This window comes from Falco biarmicus, chromosome 4, assembly GCF_023638135.1.
Source record: "Falco biarmicus isolate bFalBia1 chromosome 4, bFalBia1.pri, whole genome shotgun sequence".
NCBI lineage: Eukaryota > Metazoa > Chordata > Aves > Falconiformes > Falconidae > Falco > Falco biarmicus.
In genome coordinates, this window is record NC_079291.1 from 24,319,178 (window position 1) to 24,343,890 (window position 24,713).

Genomic DNA, 24,713 nt, shown 5'->3' on the forward strand with positions numbered 1-24,713 from the left:
AAAAGAAAGCAAAATGGGCAAAACATAGTTTATGGACTTGGAAGCAAAGCATGCAGTTTCCCAATGACTTGGCTTGTACCCCAATTCCAGTTCTGAGATTTGCAATTTAAAATCTTAGTAGTGAAAGATTCTGAATATAAGATACAAATAAGAAAGGAAATCACAGTGATTGTGGCAATTGCTAAAGGCAGTGGTACATGAATTTTCCAGCAGCCGTAACTTAGGTGGAGTTTACATTTAAGCTGAATCTCTGTTTCTTTTTAATAGCACAGCAGATGAAGAAGTGTGTATGCTTTGCTCCTTAAAGAATACTTACACATGATGGCTTGCCATTTTTATAAATGTTGGCTTGTAGACCTTTCTGTTGAAAGTGCTGGAAAAGTACTCAAGGGGTTTTGAGATTGAATTTCTGTCACCAAGAGTGCCTGAAGTTGAGCTGTGACTGCTCCTGCAAGCTATATAGATAATTGAAAAGTCCTAATTCTTTCATTTAATTCACAGAAGGTTTAAGCTGCCTTATTGTGAAGTATTGAGAATCAGTATTAAAGGTGTCTGTGCCTCTCAGAACCCCAGTGTGACACAATGTAAGACTTTGGTAAAGTGTTAGAAGTGTTTTGGAACAATCCTATTCCTTTATTCTTGTGTTAATTTAGGGTTTAGCGTTTGCTAATTTTACCTCATTCCATACTTTTGTTATTCCTTTCCTTATATAATGGTCATAATTTAGTCTTGTTTCATTCATATTTATTAATTTTTGACCCCAAATCCCTTGCATCTATCTAGTGTTATAACTTTTTATACAAATGCTATCATAGTATTATTTCCATCTGTAGAATCTAAGAGATACTAAATCCCTAAACTTTCATTATACATTGTATAACTCAAGATTAATGACTTTGCCTGTAGGCTTTAACAACATCACAATTATCAGATAATTCCAATAGAATTCTAATAGGAAAGAGTCAAACACACCAATATTGGAAGCAGAGTGATGGAATCTGAAATTTGTGGTTGATCCTTACAGTGTGTCAGTAACGAGTTAGACTAAAATCCAGGCCCTGCTTCAAACTCTAGTGAATGCAGTTCCGAATCTCAATTTTATACTTCTAAGTTATCTCTGGATATAAAATATTGTTGTCATGAACTAATGTCTTTATATGCATAAACCCCAGCACTGATTCTAACTGGCTTTCTTAAAAGACTGTTTGTGTATATTTTTTTTAAGATGATCTGATAAAAAGACCTTATTTAGGCATCTCAGGCTAAACAATCAAAAATGGATGTATCAAAATAAGTAATTTTTTTTAAGTAGTTATGGTCTCAAGCTGCCACTTTCTCTGTATATATATGCATGTGCTTGCTTCTTAATAAATCCTGTTAGAACATCGCATATTTGGAAAATTCATTCTAAACTAATTAAAAAATGAAATCTTAAGACTAAACATTTTAATTTTTCCCATATGAGTAAAAACTTTTTTATCCTAGGAATGTAAGTTATTGTGTAATATTGGGAAACATTATTTTTCCATAATTCTCAGACTCATCATTTCTCTGAAATAGTCTGATGCTAATAGAAGCACAAACCTTATCACAAAGTAATTACTGTTGGAACTATTAAGAGATGTTTCGTGATTTGCTTTTTAAAGACTGGTGCCCTGCTCCATACAGGAACAGAGGGAACTGCAGTCCGTGTGACTTCAGGTGGGTCCAGTGAATGGTCTAGCTGATGACAGACTGACAATCTTCCTTGTCACATGAAAGTGAACAAAATGTCATGTACAGCCTGACTGTTAGTGTGGGTTTGTTCCTCATATGAGAAAAGAAAACCACACTTACCTCACTGAGTCTCTACTAGCTTTAGCTAATTGTGTGGTACATGGAATTTGACAATTCCACAGCTTCTTTCTATCACTTTACTCACTAAATAGATACATGCACACAACTAGTATGAGAGAGAGAGAGAAATGGTGAATAGACTACCAGGGTAGTTCCTGAGGTCAAATTTTCAGCTGCTGTGGAGAGGTGATGTACACCCTAGACTCAGCCTCTGGATAGTCATTATTATTTCCTTGTAAATAATCCTCAGACAAAAAACTACCAACACATATGCTTGGATACTAAACAGATTTTATTTTGCAGATACATTACTCAACCAACTCCTGGAAATATTGCTCAGTGGAACACCTGACACCAAATTTGTTTTGGACCACTTGCCCAGAAATAATAGATAAATGCGAGCAGACATATATGTACCAGCGAGTAGTTCATTGCCTTTAAATATTTGAGCCACTTCATCACAAAGCTTAGGACCAAGAATCTCTCCCCTGAAGCCAGTACACTATGACAGATCTTAAGAAAGCTTATGGTTTGCTTTGCTTTGCTGGGATACAGAACAAGTGAATAAAGAGGGTTTTGCAATCCAGGATTTGTTTTCTGTTGTGTTTGAAATGCAAACTTGCTCTTCTGAGATCTCAGACTTAAAAAAAAATATGCATGAATGAACAATATAAGGTAGACTAGTTACTTTTTAAGAACTTGAATTCAGATTAATATGGCCTTTAAATATGTCTTTCTGAAAGACAGAATTATTTTCTTTCCAGAGTCACAATATCAAAACACGTTCTGTATGTTTTTCTTGTGTACCTGTAATGTTTTTCAAAGAAAGACATTTCATTCAAATTTTAAAATAAATTCTTTTAAATGCTGACATAGAAAAGGCCTGGAGTTTAGTCTTGGTCCCACTGAAATCACTGAAGAATTTTGTTTCACAGAAGCTGTTTTGCACACTGTTTTCCTAGAAATGTATGAACCACCACCTAGGTTAACACTAAAATCTGTCCGGAACAAATGTCTCTCAGTAGATAGAACCAGAAGGTGCAAAAATCATCTGCCAGGAAGATATAAGATACTTTTGCCCTCAGTAGGGTATCATTTTGTTTCCAATAGTTAAGGCTGAATTAAACCTCAAAGTTTAATATCTTCTGCAAAGTATTTGTTTTTCTGACAGCTTTGTATACTCTGACCTCCATATTAATGCCCAGTTCCATTTTCACTCTTTTTTAAATTGTTAGCATAACATATTTTCTTCAGAACGAAGTTCTTTTAGAGACTTCTGCTGAAATGCAAACTCTTTCAGGTACTTTCTGTAGTCATTTTGGACAGAAGCCACACAATGTTCCTTTTTCCATATATTCCCATTTCCTATAAAATGGGAAATTCTCAACAAAATCTAATACATTGTTTCACATGACAAACGGAACGTGATTTGCTGTTAGAACAGCCTGTCCCCCTAGTAAGCTGGTGGTATGTCATTCCTGAGTTCACGCTGTGCAACTGAAAGTTAGGAAAGGCCAAAAAGTTGAGAAAATTTGTATGTTTTAAGGCAAAGAATCTACTGCTAACATTGACTTTTACGATTTAGTGGTTATAAATAAGAGGAACACAAACAACTCCGCTGCTACTGAGACTATTATTACAAGAGGGCTATACTTGCCTTCCTCTGAGCTGTGTCCTGCTGTGCTTTTTAATTTGCTAACACGAGGGCATATAAGAACTAAAAAGTCATTGCGCTTTTTCTGATTTCTAAACCACCCTTCTCTTCATCATAGCTAATAGAAAATGCTGCCTTGGCACCTGAAAATTATTTTTGGAAAAGATTATAACAGTAGTTTACCCTGAGTCTGGATGCTACAGTATCATTTGTAATTTTCTGCAGAATCTTGATATCTTGCAGCATAAAATATTATCTTGTAATGTATTTTCTGTCTTAATTTCTGTGAATGCACTAAATGAACTAATATACAGTGTAAGAGAAACCTGATCAAGTGCTCCAGTTAATTTGCTTAGTATCTTCAGTAGGTCAGAAATGTACTTAGTAAAAAAAAAAAAATCCCATGATCTTTGCAGATTTACTATGGATCTTTTTCCTTCTTGATGGATATGCAGTTCCTACAGAGAAGTTTTCTGTTATCTTGAGGGTAATTTAAACATCTGTAGGTTGTGTAGGTTGTATGGAAGTATTGATCGGTGCTAGATGCTGATAATGTGGTGCAGCTGTTACTTGCATTTGGAATTATTTCTATTTTTTGCCGATATACCCAGTTTTCATTATGGCTTCCATATTTTGAATGCCAATGAGAGTTATATACTTCCAAGCAGTTAGCAGAAACCCTGTCACTAGCTTAATATAAAATGCAGATGCTTTCTGTTCAAAACTGTGTTTACCATCCAGGATAAAATTCATCATCTTGCATGGGGCCCCCAAAGGCTCTCTCTTGTCCTTCTAAACCACAAACTGAAGTCTTACATCATGCTTCAAATGGCGTATGTGTTCTTGTGGGGAGCCTGTGTGCTGGAATGAATTTCACCAGCATGAATAGCAAGGGACGATATGGCCACACCAACAGTAATAACTGCTGCCTGTGGCCCAAATGAGTACATGGAACAGCCCATGAGCAAAATTGGTTAACCCCTTCTCCTTTAACACTGTTGCGCTCTGCAAACAGACTAAAATAGTCAGCTTTGAACTCATCACTAAGGTTTTACATGCTCAGTTTTTTAAGATGTGTGTAACTCTACCTGCATCTTCCCCGTTTGACTTGAAAGACACACTGGGTGGGTTTGTTTTCACTTTTGTACGTTCATGCAGCTATCCGCCAGATAAAACAGAAGTCGTGCCGGAAAGCTATGCTGGAAAAGTTGCCCCGTTGGTCTGCCACCCACTTTGTCTAGGGGTTCATCAGTTCTGAGTATAATTGGTCTTAATTTTGGAGAAGCAGGTAGTCTTTTATGTATTGTGGGTCTAGATTATCTTATTTCTTGTAATTAGGGACTGAGATTTAGAACTGTATGGAAATCCTGTGACAGTTCTAAGATTGGGAGACAGGTCAAAGGAAGATTGTGTTGGAGGTTCTGCTTTTGCCTAACTGATTACTCCTTTCCTTTCTTTTCTTTTTTTTTTTTTTTCCTAATGCTGTAGAGCTTTCAGTGAGACCAATTTTTCTTACTCTCTTTAAGCCAGAAAAGCTTAGCAAACTAATTTTACTATTGTGCTTTTCCTATCCCATAGCTGTAAAAAGCTGACTCTTTTTTTGAGATACTATATTTTCTGAGAGAATGACAGAATTCAGAATGAATTTTTAATCATGTATTGTTAATGGCATGAAACAATGTTTAGGGTTTTAATATTTGCATTCTATAACAAAATCAAATTTTTATCATTCTCAGTCTTTTGAGGTATGTGCAAAAAGTAAAATAATATGACTTTCATCAGGATCTTTTAGTGATTTACTGTTGCTAGTTTTAAGGTGAAGTTGTTTGCTTGCTGTAGCTATTCAATGAGCCTAAATGAGGTTAAGGTCAAATAGTTGTGTGGGTTTTTTTAGTCAGGCTATGGCTGCAGCTGTAGTTCTGATTACTTAAGTTTTGAGCTTTATACAGATAATCTTTATTTGATCTCATTGATCAAGCTGGGATTTTTAAACATTTAGAGATAACAAAGAAAGACTGAGGTAAACTAAATGAGGGCCATGCAATTCAATTCACATTTCTTGCAAGACTGAAAAGTTATTGATATAGATGTGTTTCTATAGTAGATATGTGTGCTGCTTGAGTTCCACAAGTAATTGAATATATAGCATATAAACAACCTATTTTATTTGGATTGGTCATTGAGCTCTCTGATTATTTTTTTTCAGAAGGAATGTCTTGTATTGGACACCCAGATACATACCTGTGAAAGGTTGTTTTCTGTAGGAGCTGGTTTTGGCTCGACACTTTAAACATTAATCATTTATCAAACAAAATAAAACCCACACGTTCCCTCCCTTAAAAGCATGTAAATATGCATTTTATGTTTTTGGTTGCTTAACGTCTATGTTTGTGCAGAAAGCGCACATAGAGTGCACTGAGCCAAAGAGCTTTAGTGAATGCTGCTCTCACCTAAATGTATCAATGACTTTTCGTCACCAAACAGCTTTTCAAATGTAGTGTTTATTCCTCCTAGCTATAGAATTTTTTTGGGATTTAAAGAATGTGTACATATACATCAAAATCTTACTGAAATCAAATCTTGATTCTTTTCACTCCTTTCCCATTTCATGTTGAAATAACTCTGGAATAGTCTAGATAATGACTGTTTCTAAATAAGTGCTTGGTGCTAAAGTACTCTCTGCACCAAGTGTCATTCTAGTGCAGATGCTAGCATATTTATCTAAGAATTCCTAGATAACATTTTAATGACTAAATGATAGATAACTATGTAACTTCATTAACTGTTTCATCACAACAAGCATTATTACTTAAAGCATTGTTTTGGCATATCTTATGTTACAGATAATCTTTTTAAGGAAAGTTTTAGAAAAACTTGGTACCTCAACTGTTGCTTAGCTTTTGAAAAGTGGTTTAAAATAATAAATGTATAAAGAAGGCTTATGCTTTCTGAGCTAAATTAATGAGTTTAAAATAAAGCAAAGCTTGCCTTTTTGGTAATTTTCTAATTTGCTCTTCACTCATTAATTCAATGAAATTGGGTTTATTCCATCAGTAGTTAGAAGTAGGATTGGGTTCCTGATCTATACTACCTAAGAGTTTTAAAAGTCTCAATAAGTGTTTGCATTGCCTGACTGCAATCGTTTGGTTGTTTTGGGTAAGGTACCAGACAGAACAGTCAAAATACATTTCCCTGTAGATGCTGCATTTATTTCAATAGAAATATCAGCACCAGGTAACTGGGATTAATTTTTTAACCTAAAGGAATTGCTTTGTTCTTTTATCAATTTTGCAACAAACAAGGTTTCTTTTTGGTATGGTTAGGTGTAAAATATCCAAATACTGGCCACTGGCCCCTCTTTTGTGAAAGGTGTGAAAGATACCAACACAGAGAACCCTAACAGTTTGGCTAAGGGAGAGCACAGATGTGAATACTTCCAGGCTGTTCCCCAGTCACAGTTTCTTTCTGCACTTGGCTTTTGCAAATCATTTATTTTCCCCATTAGCCAGCACTAAACAAAGGATGCTTTATTTTTCTTTAGAATTACTGTTACTCAAAGTCTTGCCCTGTGCACTTGTTTTACTATTGAAGAAAAAAATATTTTTTTAGTTAGTTTTCAAGGTTTTCAAAGAGGAATCTACAGTCTTCATGATTTAAAGTTTATATGCGTAGCTGAAAGAAATAGCAAACGCTTAGGAGTTCCAATCAATTTACACTCCCCTGAGTGTTGAGAGCAAATTGAAACACATATGTAATGCCTTCAAGTATGGTAAGGAATCTATTACACTGTGATGCAATAAGATTAGGAGAGAGAAGAAACTGCATCCAATGTAGCATTATAAATGTATTTTCTTCAAATATTATTTGATTGCTTACTCTCTAATTCATTTTTCCTCTTATTAGGCTATGTCTGATTTAATATCTGGCTATGATCTAATGCCAGCAAAAAAGGTTATTCAGTTCTTTGTACAATATGTTATTTTAGACACAATCCTGGGAGAATAGACTATGGTATTTTGTATCCTCTGCCAAAGCATTTATGTATCAGATGACAAAAGTATAGACTAAGCATGCTCCTGTATAATGATTTTTTTTTTTTCAATAGGAATCTCTCAAAAAATGTTAATCTTCAACTTTACATCCCCAAATGCCTTCGCTATACTACTTCATGGTTTGACTAGCACACTTTAGATGTCTACCTTTGATTAGGTTCATTGCCTTAGGTGAAGTGAGTCCCACTTTTTGCTGTTGCATTTTTTCATCTCACAGATGTGCACCATCAGCTTCTCTTCTGCACAGGGGATCTCTACCACCAGCATCTATTTTGATGCCTCCCAAGGTAGAATATGGTCTTTAGGTAGTTATATGCTCTAATTTATCATAAAAAAGGATAAATATTTATTAGCTGAAATCACTGAGTGACTTTTTACAAAACTCTGTATGTCTTGGAGCTTCTGCTAACGAAAGACACATTTCAGGTATGCTTGTCTTTGTAATTTATCAGTGTGTCAGAAAAGCACAGGGGATTATCCTTCAGAACTATATATTAGTATACAGCTGGTAGATAATTTGAGGGGCAGTATACTATAGCTGCAGAAACTTTGAACTCAGAATTAGGCTGGGCTATTTTGATTGAGATTGGTATATTTGATGGAGTGGCATGAATTTAGGAAGCAGAAAAATATACTGCAGTTTCTATATTGAACATGCTTACTATTTGTTTATCATTCTAAAAATAAATATGAGATTATCAATCAAAATATCTTCTTAAGTTTAATGCATTTAAGGTCATGTTCTGACAGTTACATTACTTTTCTTTAATATTTTTAGTGACTCAAAATTACCATTATTTTGGTGGTTTTGCAAAAAAGATCCAACAATGAAGAAATAAATCAGCAGCTAAAAAGTTATATCAGGTTGCCAGTTCATCTCCACTTTCAGATTTTAACCTTAATTTTTGTATCTTTTGTATCTTTCTTCTAGCATGCTAGCCTGATTTCCAGAAGTCTTTTTACATATATTATTTTAACATAAAAATGAAAGAGCTGGATGAAATCTTGCCAAGCTGCTTGGCACTTCCCATCTCATCCCAACTACAAAGCTCTGTGCCTCAGTTTCCTCCACTGTAAACAGACAGCGCTAAACAAGAATAATTGCACAGACAGGTCCTTTAAACTGTGGTGGAAAATGTCACATTAAGCTGGCCAAGAAAGTTGGCAGGCTAAGACAACTTTCAAGTAAATGTGAATGTGAAGTTCAAGTTATGTTTATAGTTATACCATCAAGCACAGAAAATCTACACAGAGAAAAGAGGCCAATTACTATAGAGTTCAGCTGTTGTAAGAAAAAGCTGGCAAAGTCACGTCATTACAGCACACAGGGTGAATCCTGAGATACATTTCATTAAGAATCTAGTGCTGCAAACTTTTTGCAAGCATATTATGAGGCTAAACTGTGAGTGACTTTTAAAACCTTTGGATATTTTCAATGTTTTCAGTTTCTGCCATTCCCTGCACCACTAGTTATGATGCACTCGTACTGACAGAAAATATCATTCTCACCTAAACTTACCTCAAACATGTAATATTATTAGTAAATCTTCTGTGAAGCTTTTATTACTGTGTCTGACTTTGAGTCAAAAAGAGGCTGACAGTTTTATAACACAATTACTAACTCCTACAAGTATCCATTTATTATGATGATTTCCTACTTAGTGCTGCAATGCAGAGAAAAATTGTAATTAAAACAGAAATATTACTTGCATATGTTGTAAATGAAGATGTTAATGAGAAACTTTCTAAGTCACTGTTGATTTTTCTGCTGTTTGGAGAATATATAGCTTGTTAAATGTAGAGAACAGAAATAATGGAATTGGAATTATTGAATCATTTAAGTTGGAAAAGACCTTTAATATCATCAAGTCCAACCATTAACCCAGCACTTCAAAGCCCACCACTAAACCATGTCCCTAAATGCCACACCTACATGTTTTTTGAACACTCCCAGGGATGACAATTCCACCACCTCCCTGGGCAGCCTGTTCCAATGCTTGAGCACCCTTTCAGTGAAGAAATTTTTCATAATATCCAATCTAAGCATCACCTGGTGCAACTTGAGGCAACTGTTGTTCTACCATGTTACCTGGAGGAAGGGACCTACCCCCATCTGCCTACAGCCTCCTTTCAGATAGCTGTAGAGAGTGCTAAGGTCCTCCCTGACCCGCCTAACTGCAGCCTAAACAACCCCAGCTCCCTCAGCTGCTCCCCATCAGACTGGTGCTCCAGCCCCTTCCCCAGCCCCTCTGCCTGTCTCTGGACACGTTCCAGCGTCTTTCCTGTAGTGAGGGGGCCCAACACTGAACACAGGATTTGAGGTGTGGCCCCACCAGTGCCCAGTGCAGGGGGATGATCGCTGCCCTGGCCCTGCTGGCCACACTGTTTTGAATACAAGCCAGGATGGTGTTGGCCACCTGGGCACACTGCTGGCTCATGCCCAGGTGGCCGTCAGCCACCCCACCAGGCCCTTCCCTGCCAGGCAGCTCCCCAGCCCCCTGCCCCAGCCTGCAGTGTTGTGTGGGGCTGGTGTGACCCACAGGAGGGACCCAGCACTGAGCCTTGTTGAAAATCAGCGTGTGACATGCTTTCCAGTTTCCTTAAGTAAATAGTATGATATAAATAGACCTGAAATAACCATGTATTTTTTTTAATATTAGTGTAACATCTTATTCTGGTTTTATGCTGTTTTTCTACGTTCTCATTCCTCCGAAAAAGTTGTGAATTCTATTAGAAATTCACTTGCAACAATATAAAAAGTAAAGGAATCTTCCCTGTCAGGTCCCACTCTGCCATAGAGGGAGGGAGGAGTGACTCAGATTCGCAGATTTCCCTGATTAGATTAAAGTGAAATGACACCAAAGGTCCACAAATGCAAAGTCTTTATTCTGGGCTCACACAACAAAGTGGTAACAATAATACTTTGCAATTATCAACAACTATAAGGGTAAGACTTGCATTTTTTTTAAAATTTTTTTTTGAGAGAAAGATATCAAATAAGAGAAGGGAAGGAGACAGAGGAAGGAAAGAAGAGAGAAGGAGAGAATTCACCAGTCCTGGATCCAGCTTTGGTTTGGCCAACAGAGATGTCTGGTGTGAAGAGTCCCCCAAACCTTTGGGGAGCCCCCCATTTGTAGATGGTCTCTCTCCACCCCTGACACACCTCCTCTGCTACCTTTTGCTGCTTACCTCAGCTTCCTTTGCTGCCTGCTTTTTGAGTTTGGTTGAGTTTTATTCAACTATTTAAGATATTCTTCATTATTATTTGCTTAATTGTTTCTGTGATGATATTTTTTAATCAAATTACTATGTGCCATTAAGTCAAAGACCTTTAGAAAATCCAAGTATGTCACATCCACTGTCTTTGTCTTTATCACAGGAATCTGTAATCCCATCAAAATATGAAATCATATTTGCTTGGCAAAACCTACTTTTTAGAAATCTTGTTGGCCAATATTTAAGAATATATAAATCTTTTATCTGTCTATCGTGCATTTTGCACCAAATTTCTTTTTCCTCATAATACATCAGGTAAAATGACTAAGGTTAAAATCAGATTAGAATAAGGATCTAATAATATATATCCTTATTCCATCATAGTTTAACAGCACTCAGTAGTGATGATTTAGATGTAATAAAAAATGTGTTAATTGTACTTCCATTTACAGTGTATTTGCAATGTGTTTCCTTTTCTGAAAGCAAAGAATTAAGTAAGCGCAGCTGCTAGGGTAAGTCAAAGCAAAAATGAGATAACAACAAAGTATTAAGAACTGGAATACCAGGTATCCTTAGAAAACAATAAAAAAACACTGACTGAGGAACACCTATGTGCCCTCTTTCAAGGAAGCTGTTAATAAATTAGCAGGGACTCAGATCAAAATGAATCCTTATCTGGTAAAGTTACTGTCTTCATGGTCTTTCCTCAAACTGTTCAGTTGAGGAAAGTACAAACAAAAATGAAATTTCTGCAAAAAAGTCTGAAAAAAATAGTTTTGCATTTTGGGAAACCAGATGGAGTGACTTGCTTAAAAGTTTTGTGAATGTTGATATGCAACCTGCAGATACAGTCTGGTCAGACTGGTGCCACTAGGATTGCACCTGGCCTGCCATCATACCCTTTGTAACTGTGCCTGGCCCTTTTTAGTTTTCAGTAAAATACATGTTAGCCTTCCTCAGCAGTTATCATCCTTGGAGGTAATGTTGGAATGTTCTCCTTCTACAAGCAGACTTTCTTATGAAAACACTTTTCCCCTGTCTGTTTTATAATCTTAATTTGACAAGAAACACCAGATATGATTTGTGTTATAGTCATTAAATTATAGTATAGTAAGAATTTAAAAAAAAATAAAAATCTCTGAAGTAATTAATTTTAAAGTATCCTAAAGTCAGAGCCATAAAATATAGTTGGGTTTGTTGTTTGTTTGTTTGTTTTTTTATCAAGAGGCTGTTGGGGCAGTTTTCTGGCAGGCACTATGTATGTCTGCGGGTACATGCAAGTGTGAAAATGGAAACTATGAAAGAAACTCCTTGGTGCCAATACCTGACTGGCTGGGTAGCAGCTCTGCCAGAAGAGGACAGCGGCCATGCATTTTGGCAGCAATGAAGACAAACAACTTCCTGCATTTTATCAACATCAACATCTTCTGTAGATCAAGGGAAGTGATTATTCATCTTATCTCACTGTTCATTAGACCACGTCTGGAATACCATGTCCAGTTTTTGAATCGCCTTTTTTTTCCCCTACACATATCTTTGCATACAAGTTGAATAAAATTCAAATAGGCTTGTATTAACAGGGAGTTAGAAATTCAAGATCTAGTAATCAGACAAGATCAATATCTAGTGGTAAAGAAAATGGGTTATGGTAAGTGAGCAAATTCAGCAAAACTTGAAGAACATTTGGTTCTGATACTGTGATATGTGAGTGTGACGAGTTGACAAAATGGCATGCAAAGTTCTTGGTGATGTGCCAGTGAACCAGAAGGTCATGGACAGGGGACTTTGCAAATAAAGGCAGAAGAGGGAAGTAATATGGGTGGATTTTGTTTTGGTCACGTATTTTGTGTATTAGTCAGCATAGGGATGGACTATGCAGACAGTCCTTGTGTCTGGTTTGGGGGTGTTTTGTTTGGGTTTTTGGTGGTTTTTTTTTTTTCAATGGCACGCTTTTTATCTGCTTATTTGATAACAAAAGCAGTATTTCACAATATATGCATATTTTCCTAGTAAATATCCTGCAAGCTGTATGAAGTGGCTAAGAACGGAGATGATACAGTGTAAGAAGAACATGCAAAGTTGACCTACAGCTTCCTAAATTTGGGTGCCTTATATCATCTACTACTAGATTACATTTCTTGTTGAAAATACAGATGACATTATTTTGTGATTATTAACTCTTCTTGCAATTTTAGCTATTTCTCTCTAGCCACATTTTTTTACTACAGAAATAGCTGAACAGTCAAAATAAAATATTTGTGGGTTTTTTTACTTTTTTTTTCACAGAAAATTACTGTTTCTTTTTCTTTTATTCTAATACTTTATTTTCAGTATTTGTAATTTTACCTACTCTTTGTGATCATGTTCAATATCACTCTAGATTTACAACTTACCATTAAGTCTACTAGTAAAGTTTGTCATATGCTTGCAAGAGATTTGGATCCCTTAGCAAAAGTGTAAAGACAAATAAGAACAGTGTGACACTGGACTCTTGCACATGCAGACCATCAAAAGGATCAGCATGTCATTGCTGGAAATGCAGTGTGGCTTTTGTGCTATTGTGCAAAAATCTGTGCAGGGTAAGAGCTGTAATACCAAATTCCCATCTGCTAGCATGCAGAGGTGGGATGTACAGAAAAAAAAATATTCAGAAAATGTAAGATGCTAGAAAAACACTTCTCTTTAGCACAAGTTGTTTATAACTTAGTTGTGTTTTGCTGTTTCTGAGAGAAGTGCTTTATTTTGTCTAATGGACCTCCAAATCCTTCATGCTAATCTTTGATGACTAATGAAAACTACAGCATAATAAAATTGCTGACTTGATATATTCCCTGATGTTTCAACAAGTGCATATCTGTCAGGGTGCATGCAGTGTTTTCCATTTGAGTTACTCTCCAAATACACTTAAACTGAAGAAGAAATAATCTAAAGTATGGCACATTTGGAAGCAGGGATTGTATTGCTTCATATGAAATAAGCTACAATTGAGATAGTGGTTTTTAGCATTTAGTAATAATTAATATAAATTAATGTAATGACTTAATATAGGGAGCTCATCAGTTCAACAGTCTTCAGTACCACAGGTGGCTGCTCAGGAAATTGCCATTATTACAGAACAGGTTAATATCTCCACACAGTTTGAGTTCCAGCTTTGTCACCTTTGTTTACCTGCCTGGACTCCAAGTATGCAGAGGTATCTAGTGGCTGGAAAAAATTTCACTAATTAAAAATATTAATATATCAGGTAGGAGCACTGAAGATGAATGATAGGAAGACATGGAGTTCAGTTTAGGTGAACAATTTCTGTATCACAACAACCAAGAGTTGTGAGGTTAAGTGAGGCATTGCAATGATATATGCATGTAAACTGGATTAGCAAAACTGACATCTTAACTGACATCTTTCAGTAAAACAGAATATATACCTGTACATGAACTGAATAAACCAGCTGTGCAGGCAGAGGTTCTGTGGAAACCAAAATCTTCATGCCCATAAGCTGAGCTCTGGCAAGTACTACAGCTCTTGAGAGAGCAGGCTGGTGCAGTTTTGCATCTGCTGGTAAAATATCCAGTATTCCAGGGTGCAGTTGCATCCTTCCAATATAAAAAAATGATGTTTTGTGAATGTTCAGAAAGCCAGAAAGCCTTGCCTGTCCTTTCCATACAGTTATTCCTAGTTGACAAAGAATTATGATATAGGGTAGGAACTGCGTCATCTTCTCAGCATACTTTAAATAATTTTTGCAAAGATGTCGTAGAACATAGTTTATCTTATGTATTTGAGAATAACATTGAAAAGTTAGTTTTCTCATTCAGTTCATCCAGCTTTTGACTTTTCACAGCAGAGGCAGATTTCCTGTTTTGTAAAATATTCTGGCGGTGATCAGGGTCTTAGGGCATGAGATAAAGGAATAAAGGTACATTAGGCTTGTGTACAACTGTTGCTTTCTTGTGCCAAGTACTGCCCATGGCCAAATCTTGTCTTTAATATTTTTTATTAATATTATTATTTATTTATTTTTAATTTTAAGCTTAAAGACATACTGTGAGTTTGAAGGTTTATAGAAAGCTCTGATGTCATATTGGTTCTGGATTTGTATTTCCTGTAAATATATCTGACTGAATAAGTACTAAATTATATTAGGTGTAATAGGCTTATTTTGATTTGAACTATTTATGACATTCACCAAATTTTAGTGGCTGTAATGAGTTATTCTAGAGAAAGAACAAGAATTTTTTAGTCATTTTGATTAATTTTGCATACTAAGAATACATGAAAATAAAGAATAACATCAACTTTTGCTATGTAGGTGAAAATTGGTGATTTCACGTCAGTGTCTAACAAAAACAACTTTACTGAAAATTTAGACTAGAACTTTATAAGTTCAAAGTTACCTTTCACTTATTTATATAGTAGGTATGGTGTCCCTTAGGACATCATGGTTTATTTTACTGTAATGTTACTCATTTTCCCCTTATTGTGTGCAGTTATTACTGACATGTCTTTTGTGTTTCAATCAACAGAGATGTTTTTGTTGTTCCTCTAAGATACTTTCCAGGACTATAAGTGTAACTACAGACAAACAGTCTTACAGAAACCTCACGTAGATGAAAGCATAGATAGCCTGCCTAAAGTTAAGCCAGTTGGTATTTTGTTGTTGTTCTATGCCATGTTTTTGTGTTATGTAAATACAACATCAATATAACCTTTAAATAAAGGGTACTAATGATCCCTTGATATTTTTTAGAGTATAAAATTCTCTGCAGAGAACACAATGTATAAGGTTAGTATTTTTACTGTAAAACAAATTTAAGGTACAGGTGCTCCGCAGCACTTTCTGCCTCTGAAGTAATCTCTCATTTTGAGGTATCCTTTTTAAACACCATCAGTTTGCTGTATTGGGTGCTAACTTGAGACAATTCTAATATATTGTATTGCAGAATTAATATTCCATCTTTGTAAAAATGGAAACTTGATATTTCTTAAACTAGTGGGGGAATTCTTAAGCCAACAAAGGTACTCATTACTTCTAAATTGCTTGCCTGTAAAGAGAAAGAGAAATTCACTACTGATGTCTATCTTAATCACACAGAGTTCAAGCAAGTAGCTATACGGTGCAGTGGATTTCATTCTGGTAAAGTGTGTACACTGAGTGCATTTAATTTTTTTGTCAATATTGTCAAATGTTTACAGCTCTAAGCAGCAAGAAATTGTTTTAATATGGGTTCACTGAATGAGCTGGGTGATGCTTTTCCTACTGCATCACACCTGGACATTGTGCAGGGTTGTAGATGAATGAGAGGTTTCTATATATCTCTTTTAGATGGCCTTTGCAGTAGCTTTAGACAGTATCCTAACAAACCTACTGTCTTCTGGTGCAGAACCCCTTTCAAATAACTACTCCAATCAAAAGTCTATGACTGCATTTACAAATCATACTGACCTGAAAGTAAGTCTAAGTAACTTTATTACTAACAAAGTTAAGATTAGATAATCTATGAGGAAAGGGATATGAATGGAAGGAAAGAAGAATACATTGGATTATTACAATATTTATTAATTTTCTAAGATCATGAATTGAGTATGTCTTCCATCGTAAGGAATACAGCAAAATAGAAGTTTCACACAGATATATTCTTATAGCTGAATTTTCTAAGGTGATTAGATACTTAATAAAAAAGAAATTGGACTGGCAAACTCAGTAGTTTGGGCTTATGATCAATGCCACAACAGAGGGATGGGGTCAGTGCTGTTCCTTATCAACTTGTTGTGTTACAGGACTGTAATTTAACTGTTTTATAAGAATTGGAAATAATCAAGGGCTGGATTTATTCAAAAAATAAATGGTATTTACTGCACTAGGTGTATTGTCCCCAGAAGATATCTGCGTATGCAACAACAATTCTTCCCACCATTGTAATATGGCAGGAGATGAGGACAATGCTGGCTCTGAACTGGAATTTCAGTTAGAGGCATAAAGTTGAGTATGGGTTCTTGGGTCAAGTGAAACAATTTCTAATCTGGAATCCAGTTATCTATATTGTTGTTGTCTGTTTTAGTGACAGTAGCACCATGAGCCTTTCTATAATATTACTGACTTAATATGAAATAATTGGCATCCAAGCACTGTGCATTTGTGAACTATTTAGTTCCATTTTCTACAAACCCTTTTTCCTCCTCATATGTTCTTTTGTCAAGAACCATACACTTGAAATGGCACGTGCCACTTTTAAAAGATCTTTATGAACTTAATTCTGCCTAGGAATGGATCTAGCATCATAGGCTTGCATAGTGTGATAAATGAGAGGAGTTTCAAGCCTACGGGCTTGGGTTTGGATTCTGAATATTGTCTGCGATGAGAGTGCCTGGAGTGGTAAAGAAGACACGGGTTACTTTTGGAAAATGTTTCAAATGTGATTTTTCTGATGCTGTTCATATACATACACACTTTCCTGGAAAGACACTGAAAGTCGAGGGTACGAGAACATTAGGTTTTGTTTTAGTATCTGTTATTTTATTGCTCATGGAAATATTTGCAATAGTTTGTGAATTTCCTTTTTGAAGCTGTGCCTTGAAAATAATGCATTGTAATAATTATAATAGCTTTTGCTGTTAAAAGTTCTACATTTAAAAAATGCAGTTTTAATAATGTTTCATATGAGCTTCTGTGTTACATGAGCTTACATTCAAGCATGAAAAGAATGCAACGAAAGATTTATATTTGTGTCTAGGAACCCCCTAGTTACCAGCGTCAAATATAAATAAGAGATTTTTATAATTACTGGCTGAAGCATTGCAATTGACTTTTGTGCTTAAGAATAATCGTATGAGAAGTTTAATTGGGAACTGACACTTTACTAGTCCTCTACTCTGCTTCTTCTTCCAGGTAAAGTAATACTTATCTAATATTAGTTAACTGGTTAATTAGTATTAGCTACTGAGATAATATTTTTTGACTGCTGTAACCTCAGGTTGATGACTTCTAACTGCTTTGGATGTCAGAGTAAGATAGACATGTCACTGAAGAATGCAGTGAGACAGAGAATAGAGTTCATCTGTGCAGAGTAGACATTCATATCTGAGTCTGTTACCTGTTGTTATATTAAACAAAGGTAAAGTAAATGTAGTCAGTGGGATCTAGGAAAAAATAATTTGCATCATAAACTGGTTGTTAAAGAGGTGCTGGAATTACCAAATTTTCATGTCACCAGTTCTTATTTGCTTAACTCCTACAACCTGGCAGCCACTACCATTACACACATTAATGACCACTGCACGAATGTCTCTTGAATCCTATGGTAACCCCATAGCATATTGCATTTTCTTGTTTCAAACACAGCTGGTTATTTAAAAGGTTTCCAGAATAAGCTACTTCAAAGCATATGTCTTTGTTTAGAGGAGGTGCTAAGTACTGGCAAGGATTAAGTCACATATATCAAATATGTACCAGATCTCCAACTTGAACTAATTTATATTCTGTGAGGTAAAACTTAATCTTCTGGAAAAAATTGCATGAAAGAATTTATGTCAGACATTACTTAAGTATTTGACAGATTTCTCTTACAACAATACTTATGCAATAATTTAAATATATAGTTCTGTAAGGGCTACAAAATAAAATACATTTGAGAGTTATTTTTTCTTTAGATTTTCTAATGTAGGATTCCAAGATATTATGCTAATATGTTTGAAATTCTACAAAGATTGATGTTTACTCTAAGAGATAGACATGAGATAAATCATTAAGATAGCTTCATGAAACTGTAAATTGTCTTCAGTACTGTCTTACACAGCATTCATTTCACATATACATAGAACCTACTCCTTCAAGAATTTGAATAGGTGTAAGTAATCCATAATTAAATGGTTTCTAGCTTGTACTAAATAAGAATCATCAGAACATCCTTCTGAACAAGTTGTCCAACTGTGAGTTGAGCAGGTAGACAGTGTATGGGGTGAAGAACTGGCTGAAGGACAGGGATCAGAATGTTGTGAATGGGGCTACATCTGGTTGGTGACCAGTCACTGGCACTGTTCCTCAGGGCTCAATTCTAGGGCCAGGCTATGGATCGCCTTGAGATAATTTGACCATCTGAATAAATTTGCAAAAAACATGTCTGAAGTGTTGTTTTTGAAAGTCTTCTGTGTTCATCCAGTTTCGCTGGGTTTGCACAGCATGGCTAAACTCCAATCTTTGACACTAGCAAAGCGCAGTCAAAGACCAAGCCTTCAGTCTGAAATAGGACAGGCTCTTGAACTAAGTGGTTGCAAACCTTTCTGAAGTGAGCATAATTTGTTCATTTCCCCGTGGACTTTTTTCTTCCCTTTGTACTCCTTTTTAGAAATGCCTGAGCTGTTTTACTTGGAAAAACATAATAAAGCAAAAGAGCCTTGAGAACAACAGTACTCCAAAAAGGTGAAGGACCATCTAGCCCAATACTCTGGTCTCCAAAGTGGCCAACCTGTCTAAAGGAGAGCCCACAAGCAGTGCAGATCTACTTGTGCCAGGGTCCTGGGGGTGCTCATAGGCTTCAGTAGCTGGGACCGGCCTCCCCTGGGACCCCCAGTGCCACTGTCTCCTGCCAAGGGTGCTGGGGACGTGTCTCAGCTCAGCCTGGGCCCTTCAGTCCCTGCCTGAGCCATGCTGTAGGTGTGCCCGTGCCTGACGCTGTCTCCTGGCTGGATCTGGGCCCTACCCTGCTTCAACTCACTGAGACCCCTTCCAGCATCTGTGCATCCCATTTCTTACAGCTGCTGCCACTGGCTCCATAGGGGATGTGGATGGCAAGCTCTACAGTGCTCCTCAAGAAGACATTTGCTTGGTCTTGCCATGGCTACCCAGCTGAAAAGGCCTGGTAGCCTTGGAGCACCCTGAGGCGCTGGTGTCTGTTTCCTAAAAGCTGAAGAAGGATTTCCATCCAGCAGGTGGGCTTTAAAGGTGCCCTGCTGGGAGCTGGCCTTGCAGCAGAGAAGCTCCAGCAGCCTTGTCCAGCCTCCCGTCTTCCTTCCCCAGCCCCCACCAAGTAATTCCACCAAGTCCCCAAGGCCTTCCTCTCAGATGTCTTTGGGCTGCCCCCTGGGCAGCTCTGGCAGGGGGACATGGGACGATGCTCTCTTTTATCATTCTTCTGAACATTGTGACTGCTGCATTGCTGAGTGGTGGCACTGTGACAGGGGGGTGACAGGGCACCCTGAAGAATTACTGCTGAAGAGTTTGGGAGCATCAGTTGCCATGGGGATCTAGGAAGTCAGATAGTATTGGGATGTTCAGGAAGACATTAGAGGCACTGGTGGCCACAGATCCATTTCCACATATTAGAGGGAAGTATGAGCGCAATAGACTGAAGTTAGGGGCCAGGCTTACATTCTCTGCCTAAATAACATCTACTGTCACTGTCCAAGATGGAACAGTGAGATGAATATCGTGTATGCTCTGTCTTGCAAACGATTCTATTAGATACATGATTTAGCCAATGAGGCAGCTAAGTTCTAGGTATCTGATGACTTTTAGTTTAACAGAAGAATTTGTAACCAGGAAATTACTGTGCATTTTCTATGGCAATCTTTCTGTTGGTATCCATTGTGTGCTCCTGTTTTCTGGATTGAATGAAATTAAAATAACTTCCAATTTTGGTGTTGTTTGGTGGTTTTTTTAATAGGAAGGCAGAAAGGCCATATTTATTATGTGATACAAGAATCAAGAAGAAATATCATAAACTCTAATTATTAACTCAGGGTTTCTAAAAGCAAAAGATGATCTATTAAATGAGGTACCAACACACTCTTTTTAGCTGTCTTAGCTGTTGACACAAGAGACATCAGTATTTCTGGAGGGTCATCTAGATGCTATGTTGATAAAAGTTATACCGGGAGTGGGGATACAGTGAATAAACACTTTAATAATTCTAAGAAGACTGTAAGGCATAATTCAGTTGTAAAATATTTCCTTTTTCTAATCTAGCAATAACAGAACAGGTAAATACCTATATAAGGCTTCATTCTGCCTGCAGTGTTGATAAGGCAGCAACTGATAGAAGACAAAAGCTTTTCATGAGTGTTGTCTATGTTAAACTTGTCTTGTGCTAGTTCCAGTAAATACTGGAAAATTTCAGTAAACTACAGAGAAGCAATTAAAGGCTGACACTTTCCAGAGAGTTGATAATTCTGTCAGAAAACATAAGGTCCAAGGACTTGAAATATTGTCCTTACTCAGTGGAACTGGAAGGGTAAGAAAGATCTTCAAACAGATGCTGGCATGCTTTTGGAAGGAAACAGCACTCAGGAACTGACCATTAGAGCCACAATACATCTGCTTGAAGGTCACATGCACAGTTGGTGTGCTAATTTGCTTGGCACAACAAAACCTATAACAGCTATGGGAATGGTGAAACAACAAAATATAAAATGGTTATTGCACAAAGCTGCATAGTTGTCTTTGGCTTCAGGTAGCAACAGATCGATTTCTTACTTTCTTTCCTGGAAAGGAAACATTAATTATCATAGTAGATTATATCTCCAGACTTACTGAATTAGCCTTGTTTTTCTCAACATCGCCAATACATGCTATCTAGAAACTAGATCTAGATATTTTTATTGGTAGCAATCAAGCTGTACTCTATAAAGTATATATGCAGCCCTGGAAAAGTACTACTATTTTACTTACCAGCTCATAAATAAATAACTGTTTACCTTTCTGAAAAACTCTGAAGATGATGTTAGAAAAAGTCAACGTGGTCATAATAGACAATTTTCTGCTGTTTCAGATAGCATATAGACTGAAATTTATTTCCAAAATTATTTCAGAAATTAAGATGTTCTGCATGCCCTTTAGAAATAAAAATAATGGGAAAATACAGATTTGCTTTTAATTATTTTAAATTTTTTATTCTGTATTTTGAATACTGACAGACACTTCATATTTTGTCCAGTACAATTACATTGAATGCATAATTCATGAGATCAATGTGAACAAAATGGATATGTAAATTTTTAGGCTTTTTTCTTCAGGTCTCTATTATCCACCTTCCTTGAATTATTCTGTAGAAATATCTTGCAGAATACAGTACCATTCTTGATAAGGTACTTATTTAAAGTATAATCCCCAAAATCCATCCACAAAAATATTTTACCTTGGCCTGAATATTTTTCACTATTACAAACCTGTATGTGTTTGTATTTCAGTATGTGTTTATATGAAGCATACATCACACTATGAAAAGATAGATGGGGAAGTCATATTCAGGTTCTTCACGTAAGTAAGTAACATTAATAACTCAAATTGATCAACAATCTTTCTTCCAGGCAGATAGCCACCATGGTTGATTTTCATAACTGCTAATGTTGCCCTAGGTTTTCTCAAATGCATCTGTTTTCTAAAATCTAAATTCCCAACAATCTGGAGTGTTGTTTCTGAACAATTGCATTTGTTGTATCTTACAAATCCATTGGCTACACAAAATTATTTGTCCATACTTACAAAGTTTGTTCTACAATAAGTGATGTAGCATGTTGTCTTTACACCAAAGTGGTGTAATTGATGGAGGATTTTAACTGGCTGTGTGAGCTGTCTCTTGTTGCTACCTGTAAACAGACTACATTATCTGCTGCTTCATTTACAATTGTACAGATTGAAGATTCAGCCCATAAAATATGCCTGTAGCACTCACAATCCTCATGAATTAAAAATAAATGGGAGATTAGGAAATGTAGGAAGCAAGATGATGTTCCTGCACCCCTGGACAGATTCTCCAAGTGCAGGAGGATAGGATGGCAGCAACATAACCAACTTTTTGCACTCTCAAAAGTGTATTAGCTTTCCAAAGAGGTAGAGAACTGTCACTGGACTAAGTGCAAGACTGAAAGAGTAAGTAATCCACCACATATGTAGGGATGACAGAGGGGATCCTTGTCAGTTATCAAGAACCTGTCTTTTTCACTAGATATTTTGACAATTGTCTTATCATTTGTGTTTCTATATGTGCTCCTTTGAAATATGTGTGACCCTTTTTACATGACAAGGAAGTGTAGAAAATTCTCCCTCTCATTTTCAGAAGCCCTGTAGACGCATTGAGAGTGTGCTAGACATCACCCCCAAGTAACCAAAAGCTATGCGGGGACACTGAGGTATAAAATGAAATATGAATATATTATTCTAAATTACTCAACTAGAGCTGAAACACTAGGTTTTGACAATAATGTTTTAATATTTCAAAATAAAATTTAGATGTATGTATTTCAAAAGAAATTTTTAATTTTCATTCTGATTAAATAATTTCAACTTAAAATTATTTCTATGTAGAAGTGTTATCTACCTTATACCTTAATTGATATCCTAATTTTAGTAGATTATTCATCAAATGGCTTGCAAAGACAATTCTGATAGGTAAGAAAGAACTTTAGGAAAAAGAGTCTGAAAACTACTTTTGAAATTGTCTTTTCCTAGGAATTTTGCTGATTTTCAAAATACTTTTTGTATCTGAAATCTTAAAATGATTCAGTATTTCTCAACCAATATCTGTTTAAATATTTTTTCACAAACATTATTGTAGCAGATCAGAATGTTTCATTTATGAAGATACTTGCATCTTACTCTGCACTATTCTTGACATTGTTGAAATATGAAGAAAACACCTGATTCTGACATAACCATAATAGAATTCAGTGGCAATATTTTCTTTGATGTCAATTCAAGCAATCTTTTGATTTTTTTAAAATAAAATCTTACATTTTCTAAAGTAATGCACATCTTGGATTTTGGAGTGCTTTGGTTCCAGAAAGAACATAAAGGCCTCATGGGTAAATTCTCAGATAAATTCTCAGATTAAACAATATTATCTCACTATATGAAGCACAAACTAAGATTATTCACCTGTACTGTAGTTATTTTGATCATGTATGCATAATAGTCAAACTCATACCCAAATTTCATAACTGTTCTGTTTTTGCATTTCTGTATCTGGCATTTTAAAAGGATATTTTTGAAGTTTGTTTCAGGGAATGGAATGTCTTTATTAATGCTACGAGGACAATAAAAACTCTTCTGGACAAAATGTGAATGTATTTGCTGCTTTTATAAAAGAACACAGAGGATGAGAGCAATAAAACCCATATGCTTGTCTTCCCAGAGAACATTGTGTCAAAAATAAGTTTTGAACACAAAAAGGATGGCTATTTTAATTAAGGTATGTGTGTGTTCTCTCTCTTTTTTTTTTTTTTTTTATTTCTCTTTTCTACTTACTCTGTGCTTACATTTTTTAACTCTCTAGCCCAAAGCGGCCAACGGCATCCTGGCTTGTATCAGAAACAGTGTGGCCAGCAGGACCAGGACAGTGACCATCCCCCTGTGCTCAGCACTGATGAGGCTGCACCTCGAATCCTGTGTTCAGTGTTGGGCCCCTCAGGACAAGGGGGACAGTGAGGGGCTCGAGTGTGTCCAGAGATGGGCAACGGAGCTGGGGAAGGGGCAGGGGCACACTCTGATGGGGAGTGGCTGAGGGCACTGGGAGTGTTCAGCCTGGAGAAGAGGGTCAGGAGAGACCTTATCGCTCTCTACAGCTGCCTGACAGGAAGTTGTAGAGAAGTGGGGGTCAGTCTCTTCCCCCAGGTAACAAGTGATAAGACAAGAGCAAATGGCCTCAAGTTGTGCCAGAGGAAGTTTAGATTGGATGTTAGGAAAAAAAATTCTTCATCAAAAGGGTTGTCAAGCATTGGAACAGGCTGCCCAGGGAAGTGGTTGAATGACCATCCCTGGAGGTATTTAAAAGACATGTAAATGTGGCACTTATGGGTATGGTTTAGTGGTGGGCTTGGCAGCCCTGGCTTTACAGTTGAACTTGATCTTAAAGGTCTTTTCCAACTTAAATATTTCTATGATTCAAAGTAAAATGAAAAACAGTGGAGACAGAACTCTCTTAAGCAAATGCCTTCAGGAAAAATTGCAAGAAAAAAAATTAGAT